The sequence below is a fragment of the Mus caroli genome, unplaced genomic scaffold, assembly GCF_978045245.1.
Source record: "Mus caroli unplaced genomic scaffold, Mus_caroli_1 scaffold_4, whole genome shotgun sequence".
NCBI classification, from domain to species: Eukaryota; Metazoa; Chordata; class Mammalia; order Rodentia; family Muridae; genus Mus; species Mus caroli.
Window position 1 is genome coordinate 99,126,666 of NW_028227259.1, and position 20,658 is coordinate 99,147,323.

The window sequence follows — 20,658 nt, forward strand, 5'->3', positions numbered from 1 at the left end:
TAGGGCTTTATTTCAAGATAAAAATTGTTTAGATTTCATTTTCTCATGGAAAGTCTGGTTTTTGCCATCTATGGTGATGCAAAATTTTACCTTGTTATAATTGTCTGCATCTTCCATCCCCAGTCTCTGCTGTAAGACATTTGCCAAGGCCCTTCTGGATATAAAGTCTCTTTTAAGAAGTTGGGTGTAATTTTAATAGGTCCCCATGTATATGTAACATGACCCATGTAGCATCAAGTGGAGGATCCTGGGATTCAGGGAAACAAGATACTGAATCTTTAAGCCACATGGACCTTGAGTACTTTGCAGGATGATAAATATGGATTTATTTACATTCTTCTACATGCAGACATCAAGTTAGAAAAGCATCATTTGTTGAAGATCATTTTTCCATTGACTGGTTTTGGCTTTGTCAAAAATCAAGTGTACATTGATGTGTGGATAATCAATTCAATGCCATTGATCAACCTCTTTGTCTCAATACCACCATGCAGTTTATATTATCATTGTTCTGTAATACCACTTGAAGTAAGAGATGGTAATAACTCTAGAAATTCTTTATTGTTCAGAATTGTTTTTAACTATCCTAGGTTTTTCATTTATTCATATGAAATTGAGAATTGCTCTTTCATGGTCTTTCAAGGTAAATAATTGTGTTGGAGTTTTGGTGGGAATTTCATTGAATCTATAGATTTCATTTGAAAAGTTGGCCATTTTCACTGTTAATCCTTCTGATCTGTAGAAAAATGGCATGTCTCCCAGCCTGGTATCTGTGAGATGACATAAGGATTTCTGTAAATCTCAGGATACTGGATCATGGAGAAGATATACTTTCTCAGCAGAGAATACTGATTTTCAGCCAATTTAGGTGCATGCTTGAGGAAGTGGCCTTCATGGCCATTTTCTCATTAGAAATGTACTTTGCTTTTAATTAAACCATGTAGCACTTAAATTATGTGGGCTGCTGACAGAATTCTCACTCAGCAAGTAGATTTGTGTCACCTTGAAACTAGATAAGTTACAGCTTGAGATATGGAAGCTGTTGAGAATTAGAAGCTGTAGGAAATCTTTTTTTTTTTTTTTGATTACCTAGAAAAGATTATTGAACACTCAATAAACTATGCATTTTCTCATTGTGGCTATGCATCCCCTGTGTACTTATTAATGCAACTTTGCCCTTCAGCCCTATGCCCTAGACATTGATACCAATCCATGAGCAGGAGATCTTTCCATGTTCTGATATATTCCTCATTTTCTTTCTCCAAAGACTTGAAGTTCTTGTCATACAGGTCTTTTATTTGCTTGGTTACAAATATATATATATTAAATTATTTGTGATTATTGTGAAGGACATTGTTTGTCTAATTCCTTTTTCAGCCAATTTATCATTGGTATAGAGCCAGCATAATGATTTTGGTTTTTGTTGTTGTTGTTTGTTTTTTGTTTTTACTTAATTTTCTATCCAGCCACTTTGCAGTAGGAGTTAATCAGCTATTAGATTTCTCTCGTAGAATATTTGGGCTCATATACATGCTATCATATCATCTGTAAATAGCAATACTTTGGCTTCCCCTTTTCCAATTTGTATTCTATTGATCTCTTTTAGATGTCTTTTTGCTCTAGCTGGGCCTTCCAGTACTGCAATAAAGAGACAGGGAGAAGGTGGACAGCCTTGTCCCTGATTTTAGTGGAATTGTTTTAAGTTTCTCTCCTTTTAACTTGATCTTTGTTTTTGACTTGTTATACATTGACTTTATTGTATTTAGCTATGTGCCTTTTATCCCAGATCTCTCAAAGATTTTCAATATAATACATTGGATTTTATCAAAGTCTTCCTCAGTAGCATGTAGTTTTTCATTGGTATGTTTATATGGTAGATTACGTTGATGGCTTTTTGTACTTTAAACCATCCCTGCTTCTCAAGTATGAAGTCTACTTGATCATTGTGGATTGTGTTTTTGATGTGTACTTGGGTTCTGTTTGCCAATATCATATGGAATAGTTTTGCATCAGTCTTCATAAGGTGAATGTGTCTGTAATTTTCTTTCTTTGAGGCTTTGTGTTGTTTAGGTATCAGTGTGATTCTGGCATCATAGATTAGGTTTGGCAATGCAACTTCTGTTTCTAGCTTGAGGAGGATTTGTAGCTGTCCACTGGCCATGGAAAAACTGGGTTACCTGAAAGGGGGGCTGGAAATGTAAAGGATGGTGTGCAAGAAAAAGATGAAGTCAAGACAAAGCTTCTGATCAAGGTTCCAAGTTTAATATTTAGTAATACATTTATATAGGGAAAGCCCACAGACCCCATCTTTTTTTTTTTTTTTAAGCTGGATTATGTTGCAAAGAAAGCTCAGTGAGCAGTCTATTCCTCTACTTTCCAGTAGGATATTACAGGTGCAGATTGCTCCACCTAGGTTGTAAAACCCATTGTAGCAAGCACTCAGTGTCTATTTAGCCTGATCAAGGCTGGGGGAAGGTTATAATCCCCACGTGTTTGTTTTATAAACATGAGAAGTATCTGGACAGGGCCACAAGATTTACTTGTTTTTTTGTATTCCCATATGTGGGTATAGTAGCTAGGTGACCATACCTATCTTATGTCGGTGCCTATATTGCTCCTTCTTACCCATCATGGAGGACAAAAATAGCATTGATGTATGACACTCTTAGGTTGATAGAAGCATAAGAACTCTCATACCTGTCTCTGGCTACTGGCCTTCTGTAGCACATTCTTTCCTATTCAGACCAAGGCCACAAAGGCTATATGAATATGCACTCACTGCATTTCTTTATAGCAATGAATAAGTGCCATGGTGAAATAGTTGAGCTTGCAAAAGTGATCCTGTGTGACGGCAACCAATCTGCTTAAAATAAAAGGTACAAAAGTTAAAAGCAACAAGATTATAATTAATGGTTCAAGCAGTTTAGAATTTAATATTGTAAGCCATGGGAAAGTGGAATATCAGGATTCAAACCATCCCTGATTCTGTCCTTTTTCTGTTTTTCTTTTGACTATCCCTACTCGAACTTTTTAAATAGAATCATTTACTATTCCTGAGTGATAGATATAAAGGTGGCATTCTTCATGGAGGGCGGTACATAGTTCTTGTTGAAGGAATAAAAGATTAGGAGCTTAAACACATGTACTAACACTGTTCAAATCCAGATCCTGTCCAATTTTATCCCCTGCAAATGTAACTTCATAAAGAACTATAACTAACTTCCAAATATGTCTCTGAAAATGTACAGAACTGTGGGAACTAAAAAGGGGGCCTGGGAAGGAAGGGGGGGGGCATGTATGTCCAGAGTTCCACCTATGCTCTGGACAGGCTGAAGTGGGAAGGTTGCCTGACACTTTCCACTCAGCCCCGGGTGGGCATCCAAGCCTCTGACCCATTTGATAGAGGGTGGACAAGGGGCAGCCCCCAAAACCAAAAGGGGCCCCAGAGTTATACTCTGTACCTCCGGGGTTATGGGAGAGAGGACATAGGAAAGAGAGGTTCCCACACAGGCGAGAGTGAGCACAGAGAACTTTGGCTGGAGCACAGGAAGACCTTCCATTAGGAGATCAGAAATGGCTCATTAGGAGAAATCCTATCCCATCATCCTCCAAGTGCAGTGGGCCTTGATGAGCAGAGACTGTCTATGGTTTTAGAGCATTATTATAGAGAAGCAGGGGGGACGAGAGAAGGTAGAAAAGACAGAGACTGGCCATGGCCATGAGGAAAGAAGGGGGAAAGGAGAGAGAGAGAGACAAGAAAGGTTAGAGAATAATAAGGAGAGAGAGGAGAGAGGATAGGAGAAGACAAAGAGAGAGGAGAGATGAGTGAGAGGAGTGAGAGAGCAAGGAGGGGCCAAATAGCCCCCTTTTAAAGTATGCTGCTATCTTGTCTGTTGCTAGGTAACTGGGGAGGAGTTTAGCCTGAAGGTCAGAAGCTTGAAGCATTGCCTACATGACTGCTAGCCACACACTTCTCCTGTGGGGGCTGAGGGGGTTGGTAACTTCAACAGGAGCCAGGGTTCTAGGAGACATGAGAGAACTCCTTCTGTCTTATGTAGATGAATTATCACTACCGGTTTCTGGGGTTCAAAATCTCAGCTTGACTGGAGACCAGGCTGTCTGTGTATAGCCCAATGCCCAACACATAACCAGACTTCCAAATGAAGACTATATTTCCTTTTATCCAATATTGGATTGATTTATAGACCAGTCCATGATTGAGTCAGAATATCTGTCACATCAAAGGAAAGAGAAGAGTCGTTATACCCTCTCTTTTTGAATCCACATTAATGCTCCCTCTCACCACAGGACTGCTGTGAAACAGCCAATAAATGATCATAGTCTATATATTGTATCTGTTTTGGCTTATAGCTTCCTTTACTTTCTATAAAGCTATTTGTCCCTCACCAGTTAATTGTTATGGGAATTAGCATTTGCATTCTTCTTGAGAATTATCAAACAGGCTCAAGTCCTCCTGTGATAAGCTTAAGATGAGGTCTTTGCCAACTAATACCTCCTAACACAACTTTTGAAAATAAGTTGTAGTAAATAAATTATCTTTTCTTTCTTGAATTTTTTGTGCCACAATTTGTTTAGGATGTAACTGAGGCCCCAAATATTGATAAAGTTATTACCTTTCAATCTTTTTTGGAGCAACAACAATTCCAAAATTTGTTGTATAAGAGCAAAGACTTGTAGTAAAATGCGATCTGTGGGATCAGCTAATAAAATACCATCCATATAAAGAATAATGTACACCTGAAAGAGTCAAAAGTCCTAACTGTGTATTGAAGAAGCAACACAATTTTTACATGATATGAGGCTATTAGCCATTACTTGAGGCAAAACTTGCCAATGATATTGTTTCATTTGTTCTTTAAAATTACAAGCTCACTATAAGCAAATCATCAGTGTGCAAAGGAATAGTATAAAAACAATTCCCCAGCTCAGCATGGTGGTGCACGCCTTTAATCCCAGCACTCGGGAGGCAGAGGCAGGTGGATTTCTGAGTTTGAGGACAGCCTGGTCTACAAAGTGAGTTCCAGGACAACCAGGGCTATACAGAGAAACCCTGTCTCAAAAAACCAAAACCAAAACCAAAAACAAAACCAAAAACCCCAAATCCATAATAATTCTATATCCATTTCCTGGAATGGCAGCTAGAGTAGGCAAGCCAACCTGCAATGCTCCCACAAGTTCCTAGTTTCATTAACCATCCATGAATCTTAAATCTAAAATTTCCTTTTGATTAATGGATTAGTCAATCCCTTGGAGGTGAGTACATCAGCTCCAGTGTCTATTAATTCTTCAAAGCCTTTTTCTTCAATTAGTATTTTAAGGTAAGGTCTCTTGTTACTAAGAGATTCAACTCGGAATGCATCAGAGGAATGAAAGCAGTTTTATCCTCTCACTCTTAACAAACTTGGTAGGAAGTGGATGCAAAGGAAGTAAAATAAGTTGATCAATTCTTTTGTTAACAGGTCTGGTAAACACCTTCTTAGGGCCTAGTCAGGATTACCAAGACAAAAAGGAAAGCCACACAAGCATCTTGGAGCCCACTCTGAGCTTTGCATCAACTCCAATATAAAGGCTTCTTAATCTGGGCCTATTTCCTGGGGCCTGGCCCAATGATTCCCCTTCCTGCAGTGAGGACAGACTCAAGGGGAGTGATTCTACTGCCTGTCTATACCTGTGGTTTTTGGACAGTCTTTCCTAAAATGACCTATGTCCCCATACTTTAAACATTCCTATCACCTCCATGCTGTAAAAGCTTTGTTTGTACTGTAGTCACCTGCAAGGCAGCAGTCATAGCCAGACCCTAATTATATGAGGGTTCAATTTCTGTACGAAGATGATTGTATATGTCTGTCTTTGATTTGTATGGCCAGATGGCCATGGGACAGGCTGCACTGGCATTCTCATAGGCCAGTTGTATAACAACAGAAAGCCGTGCCATAGTCTCCAAAAATTATACCAGCTTCTTGGAGCAGTTCATCAGCACCATGTTAGATAAAGTCCTATTGAGATTTCCTTTACATTCATGGGGGCGGGGTTAAATTTGTATCTATCACAGTGTTCAACAAAGCTTGTGTAAAGAAAACTATAGGACCATACTGTACCACAGGTTTTTAACTCTTTTATTACTATTGCAATCATCTCCACAAGCTTGATTTCTTTTTAACTACAAATATAGGTGAGTTTAAAATCCCTAGCCTGTGATTGACCTGCAAACTGTAACCAGTGGAACACTGGCAGTTTAATGATAATTTTAAAGTTTCTTTTGCAATATTAGAGCATAATCATAATTTTGGAAAACAAAAACCAATATTTTCTTTTTTTGTGTGAATTGTTTTTATTGGATATTTTATTTATTTACATTTCAAATGTTATCCCCTTTCCCGATTCCACCCCCAAAACCCTCATATTCCATCCCATCCTCTGTTTCTATGAAGATTTTCCTCCACTTACTCACCCACTCCTGCCACCCGGACCGGGAATTCCTCTATACTGATGCATTGAGCATTCCAGAACCAAGGACATCTCCAGCCATTAATGGAATCCTCTGCTGCATATGTGGCTGGAGCCATGGGTCCCTTCATGTGTACTCCTTGCAAAACCCATTTCTTAACAGTGTAAAACATACATTCTCTCTTTTTATTTATTTATTTTTAATAGATATTTTCTTCATTTACATTTCAAATGCTATCGCCAAAGCCCCATAAAACTCCCCCCACCCCGTGCCCTGGTCCCCAACCCACACACTCCTGCTTACTGGCCTGGGAATTCCCCTCTACTGGGACATATGATCTTCACAAGACCAAGGGCATCTCCTCCCATTGATGGCAGAATAGGCCATCCTCTACTACATATGCAACTAGAGACACAGTTCTGGGGGATACTGGTTAGTTGATATTTTGGTTCCTCCTATACAGTTGCAGACACCTTTAGCTCCTTAGTTACTCTCTCTAGCTCCTTCATTAGGGGCCCTGTGTTCCATCCAATAGATGACTGTAAGCATCCACTTCTGTATATTACAGGCACTGGCATAGCCTCACAAGAGAGAGCTAAATCAGGATTCTGTCAGCAAAATCTTTCTGGCATATGCAGTAATGTCTGGGTTTGGTGGTTGTATATGAGATGGATCCCCAAGTGGGGGGCTGTCTCTGGATAGTCTTTCCTTTAATCTCAGCTCCAAACTTTGTCTCTCTAACTCCTTCCGTGTGTATTTTGTTCCCCATTCTAAGAAGGAACAAAGTATCCACACTTTGATCTTCCTTCTTCTTGAGTTTCATTTGTTTTGAAAATTGTATCTTGGATATTCTAAGTTTCTGGGCTAATATCTGCTTATCAGTGAGTGCATATCATGTGTGTTCTTTTGAGATTGTGTTATCTGATACAGGATTATATCCTCCATTTGCCTAAGAATTTCACGAATTCATTGTTTTTAGTTGCTGAGTAGTACACCATTGTGTAAATGTACCCCATTTTCTTTATCCATTCCTCTGTTGAGGGACATCTATGTTCTTTCCAGCTTCTGGATATTATAAATAATTATGCTATAAACAAAGTGGAGCATGTGTCCTTATTGCAAATCGGAACATCTTCTGGGTATATGCCCAGGAGAGGTATTGCTGGATCTTTTGGTAGTACTATGTACAAATTTCTGAGGATCCACCAGACTGATTTCCAGAGTGGTAGTACAAGCTTGCAATCCCACCAACAAGGGAGGAGTGTTCCTCTTTCTCCACATCCTAGCGAGCATCTGCTGTCACTTAAATTTTTGGTCTTAGCCATTCTGACTTGTGTGAGGTGAAATCACAGGGTTGTTTTGATTTGCATTTCCCTGATTATTAAGGATGTTGAACATTTTTGGTCTAATTTCTCTGACGAGGACTTTAAGTACTTTATTGAATAGGTATAGAGATAATGGGAAGCCTTGTCTATTCTCTGATTTTAGTGGGATTGCTTCAAGTTTCTCTCCACTTAGTTTGATATTGGCTACTGGTTTGCTGTATATTGCTTTTATTATGTTTAGTTATGTTATGGGCCTTGAATTCCTGATCTTTCCAAGACTTTTATCATAAAGGGGTGTTGGATTTTCTTAAGTGGATTCTCAGCATCTAATGAGATGATCATGTGGTTTTTGGTCTTTGAGTTTGTTTATATAGTGGATTACATTGATGGATTTCCATATATTAAAACCATCCCTGCATCCCTCGGATGAAGTCTACTTGATCATGATGGATGATCTTTTTGATGCGTTCTTGGATTCAGTTTTTGAGAATTTTATTGAGTATTTCTGCATCAATATTCATAAGGGAAATTGGTCTGAAGTTCTCTTTTTTTTGTTGGGTCTTTATGGGGTTTAGGCATCAGAGTAGCTGTGGCTTCATAGAATCGTGTAGAGTATCTTCTGTTTCTATTTTGTGGAATAGTTTGAGGAGAAGAATTAGGTCTTCTTTGAAAGTCTTGTAGAACTCTGCACTAAACCCATCTGGTCCTTGGCTTTTTTGGTTGAGAAATGATTAATGACCACTTCTATTTCTTTAGGGGATATGGAACTGTTTAGATCATTAACCTGATCCTGATTTAAATTTGATACCTGGTATCTGTATAGGAAGTTGTCCATTTCATCCAGGTTTTCCAGTTTTATTGAGTATAGCCTTTTGTAGTAGGATCTGATGGTATTTTGAATTTCCTCAGGTTCTGTTGTTATGTCTCTTTTTTCATTTCTGTTTTTATTAATTAGGATATTGTTCCTATGCCCTCTAGTTAGTTTGGCTAAGGTTATATCTATCTTGTTGATTTTCTCCAGGAACCAGGTCCTGGTTTGGTTGATTCTTTGAATAGTTATTTTTGTTTCCACTTGGTTGATTTCAGCCCTAATTTTGATTATTTCCTGCCATCTACTCCTCTTGGTTGAATTTGCTTCCTTTTGTTCTAGAGATTTGAGGTGTGCTGTCAAGCTCCTAGTGTATGCTCTGTCTAGTTTCTTTTGGCAGCACTCAGAGCTATAAGTTTTCCTCTAAGGTATTTTTTCATTGTGTCCCATAAGTTTGGATATGTTGTGGCTTCATTTTCATTAAACTCTAAAAAGTTTTTAATCTCTTTCTTTATTTCTTCCTTGACCAAGGTATCATTGAGTATAGTGTTGTTTAGCTTCCATGTGAAAGTTGGCTTTCTATTCATGTTTTTATTGGAGATCAGCTTTAGTCCATGGTGATCTGATAGTATGCATGGGATAATTTCAATATTTTTATATCTGCTGAGGCATGTTTTGTGACCAATTATATGGTCAATTTTGGAGAAGGTGCCATGAGGTGCTGAGAAGAAGGTGTATATCCTTTTGTTTTAGGATAAAATGTTCTGTGGATATCTGTTAAATCTATTTGTTTCATAACATCTGTTAGTTTCAGTGTTTCTCTGTTTAGTTTCTGTTTCCAGGACCTGTTCATGGATGATTGTGGGGTGTGGAAGTCTCCCACTATTGTTGTGTGAGGTGCAATGTGTGGTTTGAGCTTTACTATAGTTTCTTTAATAAATGGGGATGCCCTTGCATTTGGAGCATAGATATTCAGAATTGAGAGTTCATCTTGGTAGATTTTACCTTTGATGAGTATGAAGTGCACCTCCTTGTCTTTTTTTTTTTTTTATAACTTTGGGTTGGATGTCAATTTTATTCGATATTAGAATGGCTACTCCAGCTTGTTTCTTTGGACCATTTGCTTGGAAAATTGTTTTCCATCCTTTTACTATGAGGTAGTGTCTGCCTTTATCCCTGAGGTGGGTTTCCTGTAAGCAGCAAAATGTTGGGTCCTGTTTGTGTGGCCAGTTTATTAGTCTATATATCTTGGGGGGGGGATTGATGAGTACATTGATGTTAAGAGAAATTAAAGAAAATTAATTGTTGCTTCCTGTTATTTTTGTGGTTAAAGTTGGGATTCTGTTCTTATGGCTGTCTTCTTTTAGGTTTGTTGAAGGCTTAATTTCCTGTGTTTTCTAGGGTGTACTTTGGGTCCTTTTGTTGGTGTTTTCCCGTTATTATCATTTGAAGGACTGTATTTGTGGAAAGATATTGTGTGAATTTGGTTTTATCATGGAATACTTTGATTTCTCCATCTATGTTAATTGAGAATTTTGCTAGGTATAGGAGCCTGGGCTGGCATTTGTGTTCTCTTATGGTCTGTATAACATCTTTTCAGGATCTTCTTGCTTTCATAGTCTCTTTTGAGAAGTCTGGTGTAATTCTAATAAGTCTGCCTTTAAATGATACTTGACCTTTTTTTTCCTTACTGCTTTTAATATTCTATCTTTATTTAGTGTACTTGTTCTGCTTATTATGTGCCAGGAGAAATTTCTTTTCTGGTCCAGTCTATTTGGAGTTCTGTAGGCTTCTTGAATGTTCATGGGCATCTCTTTCTTTGGGTTAGGGAAGTCTTGTTCTATAATTTTGATGAAGATATTTACTGGCCCCTTAAGTTTTGCTCTCTGATAAAAAGAAATTGGAGAGTAAAGAGCATCTTTGGAACTGGAAACTGCTGATTGAAATGGGAGATATTATTTTAAAGGTCATTCAATTCCAAGGCTGGGCATGATATATAACTCTCTTTCCTTCACATGGAACAAAGAGGCAGGAGGGTCAGTAGTACACAGCCAGCCTTACTACAGAAGCAGCTCATACACGATAGCCTCTTCAACAGCAACAAAGTGCCCCCCAGGAGCCAGTATAGAGACTGATTCCATGATTGAGGTTACTGTCTTGCCTCTTGGACACTAAGTGCTCTACCAAGCTGATTCTGTGTATCCACACAGTGAGCAAATGGCCACACACCTATCCCAGATCATCAGACTATCTCTAAGGCTGGCATGTGGCCCAAGGTGATGCAGAATATTCATGTTCCCTCAAATAAACATAGTTGTGACATTGGTTTTAAACCATTTTTGCTGCTGTGAGAAAATGAAGCAGGAGATTTGCAAATTTGAACAAACTTGAAATCAAGACTGGCCATCTCAAAAAAAAAAAAAAATTGTAAGTGTCCGTACACACCTCTTAGGTAGATAAAATTAATTATCAGCTAGGGTAGGCTACAAAGTAAGACCCTCTGGAAATACACCAACTTACAAAAACAAACAATTGAATGACTTGACTAAAGTGAACTGGAGATGTATGTAAGTGGTTTGATGCTTGCTTGGTATGTATGATGCCCTGGAGCTCAATCCCCAGCTTTGCTCACTGTGAAAGGACTGTGGAGTTTTTAATCCTGATGATTCAGCTTAGTGACTGAGTACCAGCATACCTTAATTCTGGTTCCTGGCCTTTCTTTTACACCATGGGTCAACTAAGGATATGGAGAAATTCTATAGGAAAAGTACTTGTAGATATAGGATGCCAACAAATCACGTGTTTATTTCACATAAAACATTTGGATCACTCTTTTTTTTTTTTTTTTTTTTTTTAGAGATTTATTCATTTTATGTGTATGAGTACACTGTCGCTGTCTTCAGACACACCACAAGAGGGCATCAGATCCCATTACAGATGGCTGTGAGCCACCATGTGGTTTCTGGGAATTGAACTCAAGACCTCTGGGAGAGCAGTCAGTGGTTTTAACCACTGAGCGTCTCTCCAGCCCTGGAATTAGCTTTAAATTTTAATTCCCAAGTTTTTTCCTCATGCTTTTTGTTTTGTTTTGTTTCCATTGATTTCGTTTGGTGTGTCTGTGTCTCTGTGTGTGTGTGTGTGTGTGTGTTTGTTTCAGTTTCTTTAGAGTGAATCTCACTATATAAAAATATTGCCGGGTGTCTTAGTTAGGGTTTTACTGCTGTGAACAGACACCATAACCAAGTCTTATAAAAAAAAAAAAAAACATTTAATTGGGGCTGGCTTACAGGTTCAGAGGTTCAGTCCATTATCATCAAGGTGGGAGCACGGCAGTATCCAGGCAGGCATAGCTCAGGCTGAGCTGAGAGTTCTATATCTTCATCCAAAGGCTGCTAGTGGAAGACTGACTTCCAGGCAACTAGGGTGAGGGTCTTATACCCACACCCACAGTGACACACCCATTCCAACCAGGTCACACCTCTTCCAACAAGGCCACACCTTCAGATGGTGCCACTCCCTGGTCCAAGGACATACAAACCATCACATTCCACTCCCTGGTCCCCATAGACTTGTTCAAAAACATGAGTCTATGGGGGCCATACTTAAACATAGCATAATGCAAAATGCATATAGTCCAACTTTAAAAGTCCTCATAGTCTATAGCAGTCGCAACAATGTTAAAAGTCCAAAGTTCAAGGTCTCTTCTGAGATTCATTCAACTTAATTAACTGTAATCCCCAAAGCAAGGCAGGAAACCAGCTGGGCAAACTCCAATCACTGCATCTCCATGGCTGATGTCAAAGCAGTCTTCAGATCTCCACTCCTTTTTCATCTTTGTTGACTGCAACAAACTGCTTTCTCCTGGATTGGTTCCACTCCCTGTTAGCAGCTTTTCTCGGCATGTATCCCATGACTCTGGCATCTTTAACATCTTTGAGTCTCCAAGGCAATTTCAATGTTACTGCTTCTTGTTTCCGTGTCTGGGATTCCACTTGATCTTTTTGGCTCCTCCTAAGGACTGGCATCACTTTTCCAGTGCTGCCCTCTGTAGCACTCTAAGCTCAGGTTGATCCACTCCACTAAGACTGATGTTCTTGGTGATCATCCCATGGTACTGACATCTCCAATACACTGGGGTGTTCCACTCCAACTAGGCTTCACCAATAGCGTCTCAGAGGCTCTCTTCAGGGTGCCAAGCCTCAAATCCTTTGCATGACCCCTTTCGTCCTGGGCCATCAACTACAGCTGAGGCTTCACCTTCTCCAATGGCCTTCCTTGGCCTCTCACAGTGCTAAGCCTCAGCTTCTCTCCATTATCCCTTCATTCCTTCACAAGCAGTACCACCTGAGTGACTCTTACATATTACCAAGTCCAGCCGCAGCATGAGGTGCAACCTTGGTTATCTCTGGAACACAGCTTCTTTGTGCTCTCAGAAAACAATTTCCAGAAGATTTCACCTCAGTGATGCTGATCTCTTCTTAATCACTGCTAATTCCTTAGCTCCAGCTAACCAGCATCAATTTTCCCAGTAGTTCCTTCCATTCTTAACTCTAGAGTTAGAGCCACATGGCTGAAGCTGCCGAGTTCTACTGCTTACAGGAACTAGAACATTACATTATCACTAGCTTTATGTTTTCTAAATCCTTCACTGCCTAAACTTGGCTATCCAGGTTCTTGCTCTGTAGATTGACCTTGAATGCAGAGATCAGCATGCCTGTCTCATGGTATTAAAGGTGTGTACCATCATGCCTGGTTCTAAATTCAGCTGGGTAGGGTCTTGCCCCAAGGTCCTACTCCCTTAATCTGTTATTTCCTAAAACACAAGATTTTGCTCCATTTCACTTCCTGGTATCCCTTTAATACTCAAACCATACATTTTATATTTTTCCTTTCTAAGCTTGCTATGCTTGTTCAAACTTCTCTTCAGAAGACTTAACCAGAGAACAGAGTCTCTGCTGGGCTTTTTTGAAACTTCTTTTGTCAATGCAATTAATCCAAGTCTCTTCACCTTAGCCTCAGGCAGACTTTTCAGACAAGGGCAAAAAGTAGCCACATTCTTCACCAAGATGCCACAAAACCAGTCTTTATGCCACATTCTGAAATTCTTCTCCTTTGAAATCTCTTGGGCCAGGTCAACACAGTTCAAATTACTCCCAGCAACAAAGTCTTCCATATTCCTACTAGGATGACCCATTAAACCCCATTTAAAGCATTCTACTGAGTTCCAAATCCAAAGTCCTAAAATCCACATTCTTTCAAATAAAAGCATGGTGAGGCCTATCACAGCAATACCCCACTCCCAGTACCAACTTCTGTCTTAGTTAGGGTTTTACTGCTGTGAACAGACACCATGACCAAGGCAAGTCTTATAAAAAACAACATTTAATTGGGGCTGGCTTACAGGTTCAGAGGTTCAGTCCATTATCTGATGATAAGGTGGGAGCATGGCAGTATCCAGGCAGGCATGGCTCAGGCTGAGCTGAGAGTTCTATGTCTTCATCCAAAGGCTGCTAGTGGAAGACTTACTTCCAGGAAACTAGGGTGAGGGTCTTATACCCACACCCACAGTGACACACCCATTCCAACCAGGTCACACCTATTCCAACAAGGCCACACCTTCAGATGGTGCCACTCCCTTGTCCAAGGACATACAAACCATCACACCAGGTATGGTGTCGAGTGCCTTTAATCCCAGCACTTGGGAAGCAGAGGAAGGCAGATTTCTGAGTTCGAGGCTGGACTGGTCTACAAAGTGAGTTCCCTGACAGCTAGGGCTACACGTAGAAACCCTGTCTCAAAAAACAAAAACAAAACAAAACAAAAAACAACAACAAAACAAAACAAAAAAATTTAAGCAATACCCAGGACCCCAACCTGCAGTATGAGAAGGACAGACAGATAGACATATATCGTGCTGAGACAAATAGTGATCTTTCATTCATCCATGGTGCAGGACTCAATAAAAGGACCCACAGAAAAAATGAGAGAAACCTCTCAGTTTCCAGTCGTCCACTTCTACATACATGTTGACACACCAATACTCAAATGAACTAAGACAGTCATCACATACAGAACAGGTCGAGAGATGTTCCAGTGTGGTGATGCAAACTTCAGTGTACTGATGAAGGATGGTTCCAAACTGAGTTTAGCCTAGACTACATAATGAAATTCTGTCTCACCGAACCAAATACTAACAATGAGAACTGATGTTAAATAGGCAGCTCAGTCACTTGTCCTGGACTTTAATGAATAAAAATAGCTGCAGTAAAAAATTCCAAATTCCTCGGGTCAAGAGAAAAAGGGTTTCTACAAAGTCCTATAGAGGTCTCTTGGGAAATGTAAGGACATCAATAGTGGAAAGAAAGATTTTTCAGGGTAAAATGGGATCACAACAAAGGAGACTTTGAGTTAGGATGGGCTCATGAACAGGAAATTAGCCTAGGAGCTAGCATTGACCTTGACAAGTTAACAGGCACCACAGTTATTAATGGAAGGGCCACAAGTACCTCTGGCCAGATATAGACAATGACTCACTTTTTAGCATGCATGAAAAATATCAAGCCTCAAAGGGCATGGAGGCTTTTGTCTTAATACCCACTGGTAAGAAAAGGACTTCCTTCAGGTCCAGGCTTTGGGCTCAATGGGAGGGGATCCATCCCTGATCCTGTTATATTGCTGAAAGCTGTTTCCCAGAGCTTTTCTGTGATTAACCTGTGTCCCTCTGAGAAGCTTGTTCAGGGTGTCCTTGGGGAATTCCATGCAAATGATGGAGCACAGTAGATTCTGCAGTATGAGGAGGAATGGTTTCAGCATGATACTAGGAGCACTGCCCAGGTGACTTTCATCTTCTGTTCCATGCTCAAAAGAGTAGAAGGATGGAGAGCATGACAGGTTTTGTTATTGTTTGTTTGTTTCTTTGTTTGTGACTTCTGTCTTTAGTTGAGGGTTTCCTCTGGAGTTGGCTGAGGCTGAGATCCTGCTGCCAAGCCCTGTTCTCTGTCTGGCCATGAAACTTCTATCCCCTTTGCTGGTCTGTTTCTCAGAGCTTTTATTCTGGTGGCTTGCTTCCCTCTACCACCTATACAGGTGTAGCAGCTGCTTCACAGTTGTGCCCTTAATATTTAGCCATTCACATCTTCCTAGCCCATACAATTCCTTTCTATTGCTAACTCTGAGCCTCCACAGTAGAAACTGGGAATGAACACTTGTGAGCCTCAGAGCAAAACCTGCTTTCTGTCCAAATCCAGGAACAGCCATTTTCTTCCTTGCTTGGCAGTTGTACTCAACAGCAAGAGGCCAGAAACTGAAGACTTGAATCCAAAGGAAGTGTTGAGCTTGGCTGATAATTTTTTATGTTGAGGTCTTTACTTAGTTGGACTTGAGAGTATTGGAGGATGATAAATGCAGAGCAACTTGCTTTCTTAAACATGCAAACCTCTAGTTAGACAGGCACCATTTGATAGGGATGATTTTTTTTCCAATGTCTTTTTTGAATTCTCTATTAAAAATCTTGTGTCCATGCTTGATAGTTGTGTGGGTTTATTTCTGGGTTTTCAGTTTCATTCCATTGATCAACCTATCTATTTTCCTGCCAATGCAATGCAGTTTTCACTATACTATGGCTATGTAGTATAACTTCAGATCAGAAATGGCCATACTTCTAGAACATCACACATTATAAAGGATTATGGTCTTCAGGCTCAGTCCAAAGGTTGCCTGTGAGTGTCTGTAATTATCTTGTGTCTGTAATTATCTTAGACAGGTGATAACAGAACCTCTCAGAGGAGAGCCATACCTGGACCCTTTATGTAAGTACATCTTGTCATTAGCAATAATGCAGTGGTTTGATGTCTGCTGATGAGATTGATCCCAAGATCCCTGTGTCTGAATGGCCCTTTCTTCACTATTTTGGTCCCTGTTTTTCTGTTAGACAGTAACAATTCTAGTTTAAAAATTTTGAGATGGGTGAGTGGCACCTTCCCTCAATTGGAAGCCATGCCTACCCACTGGGGGTGGTCTCTTCAGGTTCTGTGTTTCCTCTGTTGCATATTAAGGCTTGAATTTTATTGTTTCATTCCTTGGTTATTTATTGTTTGATTGATTTCTTTCTTCTCCATTTTGCTCTTGACCTTCATGGTATGGATTGTATTCTGTGACAGCATTGTTGTTCTATAGCTAGGGATAATTTAGAATTTCAACTCTGAGAGATCCTCTTGCCTTGGCCTTCCTGCTGGAAGGATTACTATGTGAGCCAAGTCACCTGGTTGTGTTTTCCTCATTTGTGACCAGCATGGTTCAGAGGGAAATTCACCTGGGAGCCATAATCTGTCCTTGAAAATACATGCACAGAACCATAAAATACCATTGTAAGAGGACATGACAAGTACCTTGTGCAGTGCATTTGGGGCCTCCTTGTAGGAATTTGGCAGAAATTTGACAATGGGCTAGGACAGTGAAGTAGGCTCAGATAAGAATATTTACTTTGGGGCTAATACAAAGCTCAAGGAAAACTCAGCAGAGGAATGTGTGGTATTTGTTTTACCATGGCCAGCTTGATAAGCCCATAGAAACATTGATCTGGGAATTTTTATTTATTTATTTTTGTTTGGTTTTGTCAATAGAATTTTTATTGGATATTTTATTTATTTGCATTTCAAATGTTCTCCCCTTTAACATTTTGCCCTCCGGAAACACCCTATCCCATTCCCTCTCCTCCTGCTTCTATGAAGGTCCTCCCTTACCCATCTACACCTGACTCCCCACCCTGGCATTCCCCTACACTGGAGCATTGAGCCTTCATAGGACCAAGGGCATCTCCTCTCATTGATGCCCAACAAGGCCATCCTCTGTTGCATGCAATGTTTCGCTCCATGTGTACTCTTTGGTTGGTGGTTCTGTCCCTGGGAGCTCTTGGGGTCTGACTGGACAATATTGTTTTTCCTATGGGGTTCCAAACCATTTCATCTACTTCAGTGCTTTGCTAACATCTCCATTGGAGTCCCCTTACTCTGAACTTTGTTTATTTGCCTTGTTTGTTCCTTGACCTAAAACTGACTTTATCCTTTGCATGTATTTAGACTGGTATAAAAGCAGACTAGAGAAAAGTGAATCTACTTCAGCCTTAACACTGGCTGGAGTCATGTTATATGTTGTCTAATGGTCATTGTTGTTTCAATCGTCATTCCTAACCTTGAGACCCTGTTGCTTGACTGAGCTGGCTTTGTCATACTTTCCACAATTATTTTTCCATTCTGGAATAAAGAGGTTAGCTTCATGCTTTGCCAATCTTCAACTGTAGTAGCACTCAGAAAGCTGAGGCAGGAGGATGGCTTCATCCATTTTTCAGGGAATTCTGTGCTGTAACTTCAGTAGTAAATCTTTGCTTGGCATTCACATTTTAGGTTATAAATCACTGCACATTCTAGAAAAATGGGGGCATGCCTGTGTTCCCAGAACATGTGAGTCTGAATAGAGGCTCAGAAATCCAATGGCATCTTTGCTTTAATAAATAGTGTGAGGCAAGCCTGCTCTGTACTAAAATGTTTTCAAAACAATTTAAAAGGTGTGTCAGGAAGGGACATGCTATCCATGATTCTAAGAAAGTTGGAGCATGTTTCAGAAAGGAAGGATCACTGGACTGGGAGAGATTCTCAGTGTTTACTGGCCATAGAGAAAATCTCTGGGATTAGGAGAGAACCTTGTTATTTGCAGAATAACTAAACTCAATGACCAACAGGTGTGGTGATGACTTGGAACTACCCATATCTTCTGTGTTCTGGCATCCTCTGACCTTTCCTAGACTTAATAAGCACATACTCATATGCATGCAGAGAGAGAGAGAGAGAGAGAGAGAGAGAGATGATTGATTTTAACACTCAGAACTAAAGAGGTATGTCCATAAAATCCTCCCCTCAAGGCTCAGGGAATCCTGTAGAAGTGAACAAAGAAAGAGGGATAGAGCCAGAGGGAATGATGGACACCAAGCAAGTCAGCCCTTCTTAAACACAGGAGAATTAACACACATATGAACTCAGAGAGACTAAAGGAGAATTCTCAGGGCCTGTGAGGGTCTATACCGCATGGAATATCAGTGTAGAGAAAAGAAATAGACACAAGCTCCTATCCCAAACCCAGAAACTAGTAATAACAAATGAAAAATTAGTTCTCTCAAATGAAGTCTTCCTGAGGGTACAGATCCCATTCAGATGGGCAGGTCTATAGGCCAACACAAAGTGAACTCAGGGGCCTCTTTGGAGGTCCTATGTCTCATAATGTTTTGTCAGGCCTCTTGTCTTTTGGGTATTTTTGGTTTTGCTTTTTAATTTAATTATTTTTCTTGTTGTTGTTGTTGTTGTTGCTTATTTGTCTTAAAACCCACTAGCTGTTCTCTTCAAGGTCACACCCTAGCACACTCCTTCTAGGTGCCTTCTTACCATCTCCTGTGAGTGGGTGGAGGCTCCCTGTGTAACACCACACCCTTGTACTTTAAGTATTTTCAAAGCATGGCATATCCTCTCCCACTGAGTCCAGACAAAGCAGCTCAAATAGAAGAACATGTCCCACATACAGGCAACAGATTTTGAAGGACGCCTCCACTCCAGCTGTTAGGGGACGCACATGAAGACCAAGCTGTACATCTGTGTGGGGAGGCCTATTCCAAGCCCCTGTGTGTTCTTTGGTTGGGGGTTCAGTTTCTGAGAGCACCAAAGGTCCCAGTTAATTGACTCTGTTGGACTTCCTAGAGCATCTTTATCACCTTTGGGACCTTTGCTCATATATTATGGCTACCAATTTTGGGTTTTTATTGGAATCTTCTGTGTGTGAACATGTCCTACATCTATATGAATTCCTCATGGTTTTTCATTGGCTCTTTTTGCTCTATATCTTTATTTTGTTATATCCCAATATGTAGCAGTTACCTAGTTCTTATATTCCATCTAGGTCTTCATATTTTACCTAGATCCCAAGAATGTGTTGGTGGTATAGAAACCACGAGACCCTGAAGTGATTTCTCTCTTTACATCTGTGGGTCTCATAGCTGAATTCAGGTTTGGCAACAAGTGCCATTGACCATTGACATATCTCACAGCCTACTATGCTCTCGTAAAGTTTTTCTTAAAAACACTATTTTTTTTTTCATTTTTTGTTTTTAGTTTTTTCAAGACACAGTTTCTGTTTAACAGATCTGACTGATCCAGAACTTACTCTGTAGACCAGGCTAGCTAAAATTCAGAGGTCCACCTACATCTGCCTCCTTAATTCTGGGATTAAAGGCCTATAGTAGAACCTCACAGCTAAAGTAGATTTTGGTTTTATTTCTTTGATTTGGGTTGGTTTTTGAGAGAGAGAGTTTCCCTATTTTACAGGCTTCCCTGTTCCACACTTTAACCTGTAGATCAGTATGGGCCCTAAAGTTCCACATCCCTCTGCCTGCAGGGTGCTGGGATTAAAGTTATGTGCCACCCATCCCAGCTCTGCTTTAATTATAAAACAGATCCTTAGTCAATAGGCTTCACTGGTTAATAATTAGCTACTTAGATAAAGCTAGCCTTGAACTCACTGAGCCCAGTCTACCTTTGCCTTGAGAGTTCAGGGATTAAAGGTGTTTGCCACCATTGTATTTACAGATTTATTTCTCTTAAAGATTTGTTCTCTGTGTTTTGGTGTTTTCCGTACATATATGAATGTGTACCACATGTATGCCTGATGCCCACAAAGTTGAGAAGGAGGGTTCAGATTTCAAGGAACTGGATTCACAGATCATTTCAAGCCACCATGTAGGTGCTCAGAATAGAATATTAACAAGTACTCATTATTGAGTATCCAACTTCTCAGCACAGGTCCCACTCCTGATTTCATCTTGGGCAAGCATGCTGTTCTGATCCTATGTGACACATTATCTGTTTTCTGTCTACCAAGGGCAGCATCTCCCTCAGACCCTCTGTTTTCTGTTTCTCTTTAGGTATATTTAAAAAGAGAATCACATGTAAGTCTCAGGCTGTCCTTCTATTTACAATATGGCTGAGGATGGGTTTTAATTGATCCCCTGCTCCCAA